The sequence below is a fragment of the Nyctereutes procyonoides genome, unplaced genomic scaffold (assembly GCF_905146905.1).
Source record: "Nyctereutes procyonoides isolate TBG_1078 unplaced genomic scaffold, NYPRO_anot_genome, whole genome shotgun sequence".
NCBI lineage: Eukaryota > Metazoa > Chordata > Mammalia > Carnivora > Canidae > Nyctereutes > Nyctereutes procyonoides.
Genome location: NW_026575046.1, coordinates 55,530,041 through 55,544,142, shown reverse-complemented (window position 1 = coordinate 55,544,142; position 14,102 = coordinate 55,530,041). Strand labels below are relative to the sequence as shown.

The following is a 14,102-nucleotide window of genomic DNA, read 5'->3' as shown; positions in this document are numbered from 1 at the left end:
CTTTTTATAGCAGCTGAATCATAAACCACCAGGAATGTATAAAGCTTTCAGTTTTCTATGTCCTTGACAATAGTTATTTTCTGTTTTTTTCCTTTATTTTTTTTACCTTAAACATTTTTTTTTTAATTAAAGCCATCTTACTAGATGCTAAGTGGTATTTTATTGTGGTTTGTATTTACATTTCCCAAATGAATAGTGATGTGTTAAGCATCTTTTCATGTGTTTGCTGGCTATTTTATATCTTTTTTCAGAGAAATGTTTGTTTGTGAAGACTGATCATGTCTCTTGTTCTAAGTTTGTTCAGATTTTCTATTTTTTTCTTGAGTCATTTTGGTACTTTCTATGTATCTACAAGTTTGTCCATTTATCTTAATTGTCTAATTTGTATACTGTTCATAGTGTTCATAATATGCTCTTAAAATCCTTTTTGTTTTAGTAAGATTGGTAGTAATGTCCCCATTTTTGCTTCTGATTTTAGTTATTTTTGTTTTGTCTTTCTTTTTTTTGTCAGTCTAATTAATGGTCTGTTACTATGGTTATTTTGCTTTACAAATAACCAACTTTTGGTTTCATTGATTTTTCTCTGTTTTCTATTTTATTTTGTTCTGCACTAATCTTTCTCTTTTTTTTCCTCAGCTAATTTTGGGGTTTAGTTTTCTATTATCTTTCTAGATCCATATGCTGTAGTTAGATTATTGATTTTTATATTTTTATTCTCTTTTAAAAATTTATTTATTATTTTATTATCTTTTTATATTTTTTATAATATTTTTTATCTTTTTATGCATTTGCTGCAAAAAAATTCACTTTGAGCTCTGTTTTTTAGCTCCATCCCATAAATTTTGGTATGTTTTATTTTTGCTCTGATTTTTCTCTAAATATTTTCTGATTTCTTCTTTGATTTTTCTTTGATCAGTTGAGTAAGTAATATGTTGTTGAGTGCTTGCTTCAGCAGCACATACATTAAAATTGGAGCGATATGGAGAAGATTAGCATGGCCCCTACACAAAGATAACATGCAAGTTTGTGAAACATTCCGTATTTTTAGTAAAAAAAACTGTTGTAAAGTTCTTAATAAAATGCTTTGTTCAATCTCCATATGTGTGAACTTTGCAGGTTTCTTTCTCTTATAATTTGTAATTTTATTACATTTGGACCAAGAAGATTTTCTTATGATTTCAGTTTTTAAAGAGTTATTGAGGATTATTTTGTGAATAACATGTATCTTGGAGGAGAAAATGCCCTGTGCACATGAGAATGTGTATTCTGCTTTTATAGGGTAGATTATTTTGTGTGTATACATATATATGTATGTTTATATAATTGAATTTTTATATATAACATGTAACATATATAAAATGATTATATTTTTATAATAATTTATATAAATATAAATATGTTGTATATATCTAAATATTATATATCTGTGTCTATACCTATATGTATACTTATGTTTCAGGTCCAGTTGGTTTATAGTATTGTTCAAGTTCTCTATTTCCTTAACAATCTTCTGTCCAGATATTCTCTTCATTATTGAACACGTATTATTGACATTTAAAGATATTATCGTAAAACCCTATTTCTCCCTTCAAATTTGTCAATCTTTGCTTTATATATTTTGCTCTGTTGATTGCTTCATACATGTCTGTAATTATACTTTCTTGATTAATTCATCTATTACCAATATAGGATATCCTTTTTTGTTTCTTGTAGTGATTCTTGACTTACAGTATTTTATCTGATATTAATGTAGCCACTCCAGCTGTCTTCTGGTTCCTGTTTGCATGTAACATATTTTTCATCCTTTTACTTTTTTTTCTCATCTTTTTTTTATAATAAATTTATTTTTTATTGGTGTTCAATTTACCAACATACAGAATAACACCCAGTGCTCATCCCGTCAAGTGTCCCCCTCCGTGCCCGTCACCCATTCACCCCCACCCCCCGCCCTCCTCCCCTTCCACCACCCCTAGTTCATTTCCCAGAGTTAGAAGTCTTTATGTTCTGTGTCCCTTTCTGATATTTCCCACACATTTCTTCTCCCTTCCCTTATATTCCCTTTCACTATTATTTATATTCCCCAAATGAATGATAACATACACTGTTTGTCCTTCTCCGATTGACTTACTTCACTCAGCATCATACCCTCCAGTTCCATCCACGTTGAAGCAAATGGTGGGTATTTGTCGTTTCTAATGGCTGAGGAATATTCCATTGTATACATAAACCACATCTTCTTTATCCATTCATCTTTCGATGGACACCGAGGCTCCTTCCACAGTTTGGCTATTGTGGACATTGCTGCTATAAACATCGGGGTGCAGGTGTCTCGGCGTTTCATTGCATCTGAATCTTTGGGGTAAATCCCCAACAGTGCAATTGCTGGGTCATAGGGCAGGTCTATTTTTAACTCTTTGAGGAACCTCCACACAGTTTTCCAGAGTGGCTGCACCATTTCACATTCCCACCAACAGTGTAAGAGGGTTCCCTTTTCTCCACATCCTCTCCAACATTTGTGGCTTCCTGCCTTGTTAATTTTCCCCATTCTCGGGGATCCCTGGGTGGTGCAGCGGTTTGGCGCCTGCCTTTGGCCCAGCGTGCGATCCTGGAGACCCGGGATCGAATCCCACGTCGGGCTCCTGGTGCATGGGGCCTGCTTCTCCCTCTGCCTGTGTCTCTGCCTCTCTCTCTGTGTCTGACTATCATAAATTAAAAAAAAAAAATTTTTTTTTCTTTGCCATTCTCACTGGTGTGAGGTGGTATCTCATTGTGGTTTTGATTTGTATTTCCCTGATGGCAAGTGATGCAGAGCATTTTCTCCTGTGCATGTTGGCCATGTCTATGTCTTCCTCTGTGAGATTTCTCTTCATGTCTTTTGCCCATTTCATGATTGGATTGTTTGTTTCTTTGCTGTTGAGTTTAATAAGTTCTTTATAGATCTTGGAAACTAGCCCTTTATCTGATACGTCATTTGCAAATATCTTCTCCCATTCTGTAGGTTGTCTTTGAGTTTTGTGGACTGTATCCTTTGCTGTGCAAAAGCTTCTTATCTTGATGAAGTCCCAATAGTTCATTTTTGCTTTTGTTTCTTTTGTTTGGATGTATCTTGCAAGAAGTTACTGTGGCTGAGTTCAAAAAGAGAGTTAGAACAAATTATTTTAAGATTTGTGTGGAATCAGAAAAGACCCTGAATAGCCAGGGGAATTTTTAAAAAGAAAACCATAGGGATCCCTGGGTGGCGCAGCGGTTTAGCGCCTGCCTTTGGCTCAGGGCGCGATCCTGAAGACCCGGGATCGAATCCCACGTCGGGCTCCCGGTGCATGGAGCCTGCTTCTCCCTCTGCCTATGTCTCTGCCTCTCTCTCTCTCTCTGTGTGTGTGACTATCATAAATAAATAAATAAAAAAAAAGAAAACCATAGCTGGGGGCATCACAATGCCAGATTTCAGGTTGTGCTACAAAGCTGTGGTCATCAAGACAGTGTGGTACTGGCACAAAAACAGACACATAGATCAATGGAACAGAATAGAGAACCCAGAAGTGGACCCTGAACTTTATGGTCAACTAATATTCGATAAAGGAGGAAAGAGTATCCATTGGAAGAAAGACAGTCTCTTCAATAAATGGTGCTGGGAAAATTGGACATCCACATGCAGAAGAATGAAACTAGACCACTCTCTTTCACCATACACAAAGATAAACTCAAAATGGATGAAAGATCTAAATGTGAGACAAGATTCCTTCATCCTTTTACTTTTAACCTATATGTGTCTTTATACAATGTGAGTCTAAGGTGACTATATTGACTATAGAGTTGGAATTTTTTAAAAATTTTTTAACCACACTGATAGTCTCTGTGTGGTTTAAACCATTTGGAGTATTTAATCCATTTACATTTACAGTTGTCACAGATAAAGAATGATTTTATTATTTCATTTTGCTATTTTATTTCTGCATGTCTTGTACTTTTGCTTATTTCCTCAATTGCTACTTTTTTGAGTTTAATTGATTTTTTGCAATATATCATTTTAATTCTCTTCTAATTTTAAAAATTTTATCTAAAATATTTTTTTGTGTTACTTAGGAATTAAAATGAAAATCCTAAATTTATGACAATCTAGTTTGAATTGATACAAACTTCAATAGTATATAAAAACTCTGCTCCTATACAATTTTGTTCCCCTTTTCTTCATGTTATTGTCACAAATTATATCGTAATACATTGTTTACCCATTAACGTTTAATTCTTGTTTTATGTATTTGTCCCTTAGCAATCTTTTTAAGGCAAGCCTACTAGTTACAAATTTTGCTTTTTGTTTTTACTTTGTGAATAACGTGTTCACTGTTTTTTTTTTTTTTTTAAATGTGTAATCTCATAGTTTCTCCTTCATTTTTGAAGGATAGGTTTCCTGGATAGAGAACTCTTAGTTTTCTTTCAGCACTTTGAAAATGCCATTCCATAGGCTTTTGGCTTCCATGCTTTGTGATAAGAACTTGGTTCTTTTTTTTTTTTTTAAATTTATTTATTCAGAGAGAGAGAGAGAGAGACTGAGAGGCAGAGACACAGGCAGAGGGAGAAGCAGGCTCCATGCAGGGAGCCTGATGCGGGACTCGATTCTGGGTCTCCAGGATCAGACCCCGGGCTGCAGGCGGCGCTAAACCGCTGCGCCACCGGGGGTGCCCCAAGAACTTGGTTCTTAATCTTACTGTGGATCCCTTGCGCATAGTGCATTGCTTTCCTCTTGGTGCTTTACACTTTTCACTTTATCTTTGCCTTTTTACAATTCAATTGCAATATGTATTGATGTGCTGTCTGCATTTATTCTTTTTGTAATTCAGTTTGGTTATTTAATATCTAATTCCTGTCTTTTTTCATTTGAGAAGTTTTTGGCCATTATTTTTTCAGATATTCTTTCTGCCTGTTTTTTCATTCTCTTCTCTTTCTGAAGTTCTTATGCGTATTTTGAAGTGCCTCTACTGTGTCTTTGGAAATCTCTTAGGCTTTTAATTTTTTTTTTCATTTGAATTCAATTTAGTTAACATCTAGTATATTACTAGTTTTTGGGGTGGAATTTAGTGATTCATCAGTTACATATAACACTCAGTCCTCATTACATCAAGTGCCCTCCTTTAATGCCCATCACCCAATTACTGCATTCTCCCACCCTCCTCCCCTCCAGAAGCCCTCAGTTTGTTTCCTGTAGTTAAGAGTCTTTTATGATTTGCCTCCCTCTCTGTTTTCATCTTATTTTATTTTTCCTTCCCTTCCCCTATGTTCCCTTTCCCTTCCCTCCCCCTAAATTTTGTTTCCTAAGTTCCACATATAAGTGAAATCATACAGTATTTGTCTTTCTCTGACTTATTTCACTTAGCACAATAACCTCTCATTCCATCCCTGTCATTGCAAATGGCAAAATTTCATTCTTTTTGATGGCTGAGTAATATTTCATTATATATATGATGTATATGATGTATATATATGATATATAATGTAAATATGTGTATATATAATGTGTATATATTATATATATGTGTGTGTGTGTGTGTGTGTGTATATGCCATAACTTTTTTATCCATTCATCTGTTGATGGACATGTGGGCTCTTTCCATATTTTGGCTATTGTGAACATTGTTGCTTTAAACATTGTGGTGCCTGTGCTCCTTTGAATCACTATATTTGTGCCCTTTGGATAAATACCCAGTGGTGCAATTGCTGGGTCACAGGGTAGCTGTATTTTTAACTTTTTGAGTAACCTCCATACTCATTTCCAGAGTGGCTGTACCAGTTTGCATTCCCACCAACAGGGTAAGAGGCTTCCTCTTTCTCTGCATCCTCGCCAATATCTGTCATTTCCTGACTTGTTAATTGTAGCCATTCTGATCCATATGAAGTGGTATTTTGTCATGATTTTGATCAGGCTTTTTATTTTTATTCATTTTTTTTTCTACTTAGCCTGAATAATTGCATTGGATATATCTTCCAATCCTGCTCAAATCTGCTGTTGAAATTCTCGTGATCTTTTTTTTTTCATGAACACTAGATCAAGATAATTTATTTGAAATGCTTATAATACCTGGCATCAAGTAGATATGCAGAAACGTAGGTTTACAACCGTATAATTGCATAAGAATTATCCGTTAATGGTTCTTTCTTAATTTTTAATTGTGACAAAAAATTACATAAAATTTATAATTTCAGCTATTTTGAAGTATAGCTCAGTAGCATTAACTATATTCATATTGTTGTGCTACAGATCTCTAGAACTCTTTTTTATCTTGCATAATTAAAACTCTATATCCATTGATCTAGAGGTTCTCCTTTTCCCCCCAGTCTCTGGTAATCACCATTTTACTTTCTGTGTCTATGAGTTTAACTATTCTAGTTACTTCATATATGTGAAATCATGCAGCATTGTCATTTTGTGACTGGCTTGTTTCACTTAGCATAGTGTCCTCAAAGTTCATCCATGTTGTTGCATGTAATAAGGTTTCCTTCTTTTTAAAAGAGAATAATATTCCATTATATGTATATACACCACAATTATCCATTCATCTTTTGATGGACTTTTGGATTGTTTCCACCTCTTGACTATTGTGAATAAAACTGCAGTGAATGTGGGTGATCTCTCTTTGAGATCCTGCTTTCAGTTATTGTGAATATAAACCCAGGAGTTTCAGTGAATTTTTCATTTGTTGTACCTTAATTCCAGAATTTTTTTTTTTTAATTCCCTCTTCACTGATGTTCTGTACTTGGGTAGATCTTCTTTACCTATGGTTTTCTTTATTTTTTTTTTAAATTTCTATTTATTTATGATAGTCACACACACACACACACACACACACAGAGAGAGAGAGAGAGAGAGAGAGAGAGAGAGACATAGGCAGAGGGAGAAGCAGGCTCCATGCACCGGGAGCCCGACGTGGGATTCGAGCCCGGGTCTCCAGGATCACGCCCTGGGCCAAAGGCAGGCGCTAAACCACTGCGCCACCCAGGGATCCCTACCTATGGTTTTCTTGAGTTCTTGAAACATATTAAAGACAGTTCTAAAGTCTTTGTCAATAGACAAAGTTCAATGTTTTGGGCTTCTTCAGTGATCATTTCTGTTTTTTTTTTTTTTTTTTCTGTGAATGGATGATACTTTCTTTGCATGATCCTAATTTTTGTTGAAAACTGGACATTTTTAATATTTTAATGTGGCAGCACTGGAAATCTTATTCTTTATTCTCAGAGTTTGTTTTGTTACTTGCTGTAGGCTGTAGGTGTTTGCTTTTTAAGTAGTTTTTCTAAACTATTTTTGTGAAGTCATTCTGCTTGTCATATTTGGTCTAAGAAGTTTATGTTACTTTAGCTTGTGTTTGGTATTTTATACAGAGATTTCCTTGAATGCCAAAGACAAAAAAAAAAAGACAAAAGGAGGAGAGAAGAGTGAGAATAAGAAAGGAAGGAGGAAAAGAAAAAGAGGGTGGTAGAGAAAGAATGAAGAATTCAAAGCAGAGGAATAAAAATTTCTCAAAGTCAAAATTTAAAAAAAAAAACCCTTCTCATCTATCATCTTTGCATTTTGGCTCTGTGTTGGGGTGCTCCTTCAGTGTTTAGCCTGTCTGATCATTTACAACTCTTATCTTAACCTTCACTTACTACTTTTTTCTGAGCTTAGACATCAGCTACAGTTGAAAGCTTTGGGTCCTCTTCGGTTTTTACTGAGATGCATCGTGCCCTGGGCTTTTTTGTGGCTTTCTAAATTCCCCACAATAGAGGTATCTGGGTGGCCCAGTCAATTAAGTGTTTGACTCTTGATTTCAGCTTAGTTCATGATCTTAGGGTTGTGAACATCAAGCGCTGTGTTAGGCTCTGTGTTGGGTGTGGAGCCTGCTTAAGATTCTTTCTCTCCCTCTCCCTCCATCCCTCCCCTACCATGTACATGCATACACCACTTCTCTCTCTCTCTCTCTCAAAGAATAAATTCCCTATTATACATGGCACCTTTGAATTATCTAATTTCCCAAGGGAACACTCTCCCTGGCCTTTTTCTCAATCTTTCAGTATTCAATTATATATATCAACTATAATATTTTGCTACAGGGTAATTGTGGATTGTTTGCCTCACAGTGGTTTTGAGCAATGCCCATTACTTTTCCACCCTGTGTGAATTCTAAGTTAGGCAGAACAAAGACATACACTTTGTGTCAGTCATTCAGGTAATCCCAGACAAGTTAGAACAGAGAAACACAAGTTTTTGGAATAAGGTCTCCACTGAGCTCTATGGAAACAGGGACCAAGGTCCTAAACTGAGAACAAGATCTGCTGTTTTCAGATTTGCAGTCAAGCTGCAGAGAGGCATATAGGAAAGGCCAGACTCACTGATAATTGGAATGCAAAACCTTACAGCAACTCTGAGAAAGGGTTTAGAAGTTTCTTAAGAAGTTAAACATATATTTACTATGTCACCCAGCAATCCCACTCCTGGAGATGAAAGTTTATATTCACATAAAAACCTGTACATGAATGTTTATAATAGTTTTATTTATAACAGCTAAAAACTGGAAAAGCTGAAATGTTCTTCATTGAGTACATAGATACACAAACTGGTACTTCCATGCAATGGAACACCACTTAGCAATAAAAAGTAATGAATTACTTTATGTTCTATGACTTAGGTGAATCTTAAGGGTATTCTGTTGAGTGAAAGAAGCCAGTCTGAAAGAGTTACAAACTATATAATTCCATTTATATGACAATCTTGAAAGACAAAACTGTAGTAATGGAGAACAGATCGTTGGGGGTTATGGGTAGGAGGAAGGTGTAATTCTAACTGGATAGTACAGGAGAGATTTTTCAGGTGAGGTGACAGTTCTGCCTCATAGTTGTATTGGTATTTATACAAAATATGTGTTTTAAAATTCATAAACTGTATTCCATGAGAAAATAATTTTGTTTCATGATAATTACAGCAGATAGTGATATTCCATTTGTCAAAAATAAATAGGAGGCTTTCTCCAGTTTATTAGTGAAGGAGGAATTCGTAGAAGGAAGAACTGGCCTACTATCTCATAGCTTGCTCTATTTGGAAAAGTATTCTCAGAGGCCAAGGAAATTCTGTGACGATTCTGCTAATATGTATTCAGAGTTTTAATTCCAGTGAGGCTTGTGGAAAGCCTGTAGGAGCCAGAGTGTACAGATTTAGGTTTTTGTTGTCATACTCCCAGCTAATGGTCTTATTAGATGGTCTCCCAACTAAAATAGGTATATGTGGATATTGGCTCTCAAAAAGTGCAGGCTTGTCAGTTAGAGGAGCCTGGCAAAACAAACATGGGAACAGAAACTCTTTCCCATGTTAACCAATTTCCATGCTACATGGTTTTCTTTCTATTATGATACAGCTCCTAACCTGGGCAGATGACACATTTGTAAGCTGGTGAAGAAAAATTACAGTAGATCAATTGTTTTTCTTTCTTTGCCCAGATCCTTACTGAAAAGTCTTGATAATATCTCTGATACAACTCTGTAAACATAGACCTCCTATAAAGATGAATAGGGGAAAATCATCTAAAACAGATGTTAGAATCCAGTCTTCGACTCTGCCGACTGTCTGTCTTGTGAAACTCCTTATTCAGCATCTTTCATATGGCATCTGTGTGGTGCTGACTCCCACACCTCAAATCTCTCTGCCAAATGCTACATTCATATATTGTCATCTCCTGAGCATGCCTTCTCTAAGATTCAGTAAGCATGTCAAAATTACTAGGTTCTAAAATTAGATTTGGTTTTCCTTTTTTATAATTTATTTCAGTGAATAGGAATTATCCATTTGTTTCTTAAGCCAGAAACCAAGGAATTATCGACGGCTCTTTTCTTACTTCTCGGTGAGCTTTGGTTATATAGATCCTAACTACCTTGTATATTTCATAACTGCTTATTCTTCAGTTTCATTGACACTGATTAATGTCAGGCTACCATCATATATGTTGCATGGATTCTTCAATAGCCACAAAACTGTTTTATCTTTCCTACTTAAATTCATTTTGTACACAGCAGCCAAGATAATATTTCTTTAATGTAAATCTCAGTTTACCACTTGTGAAAACTCATCAGTCATACCCCTGTCATTGACATAAAATCCAGGGTCTTAATTTGTCCTAAATAGTTGTTCGTAATGTAGATCTACTTCTCTGTCTTTTCCTGTTATACTCTGTGAGTGTTGTCTTAATCATCTAGGGCTACTATAACAAAATACTGTAGACTGAATGGCTTAAACAACAGTTATTTATTTTACAGTTTTGGAGTGTAGAAGTCCAAGATCAAGGTTTGGCAAATTCATTTCCTAGTGAAGACCCGCTTCCTGTCTTGCAGACAGCCACCTTCTCAGGATATACTCACATGACGGGAAGACAGAGAGTGTGTGCTCTGGTTTCTTTCTCTTCTTGTAAGGATGCTAATCCCATCATAGGGTTCCCACCATCATGAACCAGTCTAAAACTAATAACCTCCTGAAGACCTTATGTCTACATACCCTCGTATTGTGGGCTAGGGCTTCAATATAAGAACTTTGGGAAAATACAAACACTAAATCCATAACAGGTATTAACGAACTACTTCCAATTATTTACATTGAGCAGGTCAGCAAACTGTGTTATGTAAGTCACATCTGACCAACTACCTTGTTTTTCACCACCTAAAAAATAAGGTTTTTTTACATTTTAGGTGGTTACACTTTAAATGGTTATATAAATACCTGTATAATTCGCTGATTTTGTCCTTGGGCCTGCAAAATCTAAGTATTTACTTTTTGTCTTTGAAAAACAAATTTGGTATCATTTAGAATAGTAACATTATGCTTTTTACTTCCTTGCTCTTAGCATAGTGTTTATTCAGAAGGCATTCTCCTCTTCCATGTTCTAGAGGCCATATATGCCTGTTCTTTAGGTTTTCTCTGACTTTACTTGATTTTAGATTTTCTCTGACATTTCAAGACTTAGATATCCATCCATTGTGTTTTCCTAGTAATTGAGCCATTACCATATTGTGAAGGAACTGTCTGTCTGAGGGAAAACAAGTAGCCTTGGAGTGCTGTTGCCAATTTGTTAAATTAACATTTGTAAAATAGAGCCCTGGAGTGTTGGATAGTGAACCCCAATTCAATAAAAGACCATAAGGGAAATTGAAATAGAGAAGTTTATTATTAACAGGTTCTGAAGGAAGGTAGTTGGCAGCCTGGAGGGGCCATACCAGTGTAGATAGGGAGAGTCACAGGATCTGGGGTTTGTGACTTTATTAGGGTTGATGACTAGAGTGCTTTGGGATTCCTGAACTAAGTCTGGATTGGTCAATTCAAACCAAAAAGAGCAGGATTTTGGTAAGCCCCACAAGGGTCTAAGGGGTGCACAAAAGGAAGACCCTGGGAGACAGGGTGATTATTGTTCACAAGGGCTGTTGAGGAAGTCGTATCAGCAATTCACATTTGCTTCTGATGCTGGGGTTATTACCTAGGGCATGCAGTCACCGGAGGGGTTGGTTTCGGTTCAAGGTCCCTGCAGATCCCTTGGCCACACAAAATGGATGCCCAGGCAGCGATATCATAGAGTAGTTTGGCTCTACTCTTGACAAAGACAGGGATTATTTTTTATGAGTATATCCCATGCCTTGCATATATAGGTTTTTATATGTGTTGAGTTACAGGGAGTGTGTCTTGCAGTTGCCACATGGAGGGACAGAGTCAACTTCCCTGTTTGTTTAGATGTCAAAACTATTGGTGCCACATATGCACTAAGAAGATATGAAAAGATTTATTACTCACATAATGAGGCTTTCTGGGAAGAGCAGGACAGGTACCCAGAGTGGAATAGTTTGAATGAAGCTAAGAGGGGCTGCTGGCTTGGTTTTTATTGTGGTTAAGGGATGTGCTAGATTGATGGGTTCCCACACTCAGGCTATATTTGTGTGGTTTGAACCCTTGCTGATACCAAGAGAGGTAGACTTTTCCAGCATGAAGTTTTGCATATTATAAAAGCTTACTACAGAAAAATAAAAAGGAATATAAAAAGCATAGTACATACTATTTCACATAATGGAAAATTATAATAATCCTTTGGTTTATTACCATCCTGATGTTTAAATGTATTTTTTAGCATTGAAGATGAAGTCATACTGTATATATGCAGTCTTCTTTCCCCTCCCCCCCATGTTATAGACCATTTTCCCGTGTAACCAGATAAATTTATGAAACATAGGCAATGATTTATTGGTGAGTGTTAACTTGAGGCATAAATCTGGATGGTTTTCTCTCCCTGTCTTCCTCCCTGTTGTAACTACTGTTAACTATGTTCTCCTTCCTTTTCCAGTGGGCTTTCTTAGGACGTTCTCAGAGTGATATCATAATCATTCCATCACTTTAAGGCTCATTCTTTAAGACTAATTTTTTAAACCTTTCATTATAAAATGAAACCTACAGAAAACCACACAAAATAAATGTAGGGTGTAGTTAGTTATTAAAAGTTGAACATCTTTTTGATGGTGGTAGCAGTGCTGCTTTTGCTGTTTGGTGTGTCTCAGCAAGCCAAGACCTGCTCTGGATTAAGAAAACAAGGTTCTCTATTGCCTTTGATTCTTTGCTGTGTCCTTAGTTATTAGAGCTGGCTTGGGGCACCCAGCATTTTTTGTTTCATACATACTTATACATACACAAGAGCCAAATGTTTATATAGGGGATATGATTTTTTTAGTAAATAAGTCATTGCTTATTGCAGAAAATGAGAAAATACAGTTACTAATACAAAAACAGAAGAAAAGAAAGAAAAACTCCATAACCTATGTTTTGGTTTCCTTTCAGCTTTTTTCTATACATATTATACAATTTTTTTTCATGAAATGGATAATTCTGTATATGTTGTTTTATAGACCTAGTTTTTAGTTAATATGTAGGCCTTTTCAGCGGAAAAAATGTATTTTTTTCATTTAAGATTAAAAACATTTTGTGTTCACACCAATACTTTGCACTTATATTCAGGAATGTAGAGTTTTTAATATAATTTCATTGGTTTTTACATCCTTACTTCCTTTTTCCTAATATGAGAATCCACTTTTCAGCAAACACCAGTATAACTGTTTTCATTTATATTCATGTATGCACAACCAGAATAACACCAGTACTACCATCCATAATATAATTACTGAAAATAGCTTGAAAATTTTTCCTCACTTGAAATAATTTCTCTGAGTATAATGCCATCGACTTAATACATAATTAGACTTACTTATTTTATTTTTGACTTATAGGGATTTATCAAAGATTAGAAACAACCTAAGTCTGTTTTCTTCCCTGATTGACATCTTTCCATGTCTGTATATTTTCATTATTATTTTTTAAGGAAACAGTATTCTATTGTATGACTGTGTTGTACTTTGTGTTTAGCCATTTTTCCGTTCTTGGGCATTTCTACTTTTTTGCCATCAAATAATGCTGCAATAACCATACTTTGCACATATATTTTTTTCATTTATCTATTTCTGAGGGATAATTTCTTAGAAAGGAAAATTTGTCTTTTTAAAAAAGGTTTTAGTTAAATTTTGACAAACTGTCTTCCATAATGTTTATTAATCTAATTCCATCTGGAATATTAAAGAGTACTAGATTATTTTCAGTTGTGGTAAATCAGAATTACTGTTAGCATTTTTTCCTACATTATATTAATACAAAATTGGAAAACTATGTATAGAATACTGAACATAGGAAACAATTTCTAATTTTACTCATATTATCTGTAATAAATATTGTAAACATCTCCCTCTATAAGAGTTTTTCAAGTCCAAAATTTCTTAGTTTAAAAATTTGTGGATTTTTTAATCTTTTTATTTATGTATACTAACAAAAGATCTTGCAGTATTGAATTGGTTCTTGGATTGGAAGGATCCGTTAGTGGACAACAGGTCAAACTGAGTTTCTGACTTTATTATTTATTGATTGACTGATTTATCTAAAAGATTTTGTTTATTTATTAATGAGAGACAGAGAGAGAGAAAGAGAGGCAGAGACACAGGCAGAGGGAGAAGCAGGCTCCATCCAGGGAGCCCGACGTGGGACTCGATCCCAGGTCTCTAGGATCAG

General features: G+C 35.3%; 1 protein-coding gene and 1 non-coding gene across 7 annotated transcripts in view; both read left to right on the top strand.

Annotated features, from left to right (window-relative positions):
• Nucleotides 1-14,102, top strand: part of CCSER2 (coiled-coil serine rich protein 2) — a 176,123-nt gene that overhangs the window by 71,785 nt on the left and 90,236 nt on the right. The window lies entirely within an intron of this gene.
• Nucleotides 940-1,046, top strand: LOC129510066 (U6 spliceosomal RNA). Its single transcript, XR_008664508.1, has one exon. It is a non-coding gene; the product is annotated as a U6 spliceosomal RNA (small nuclear RNA).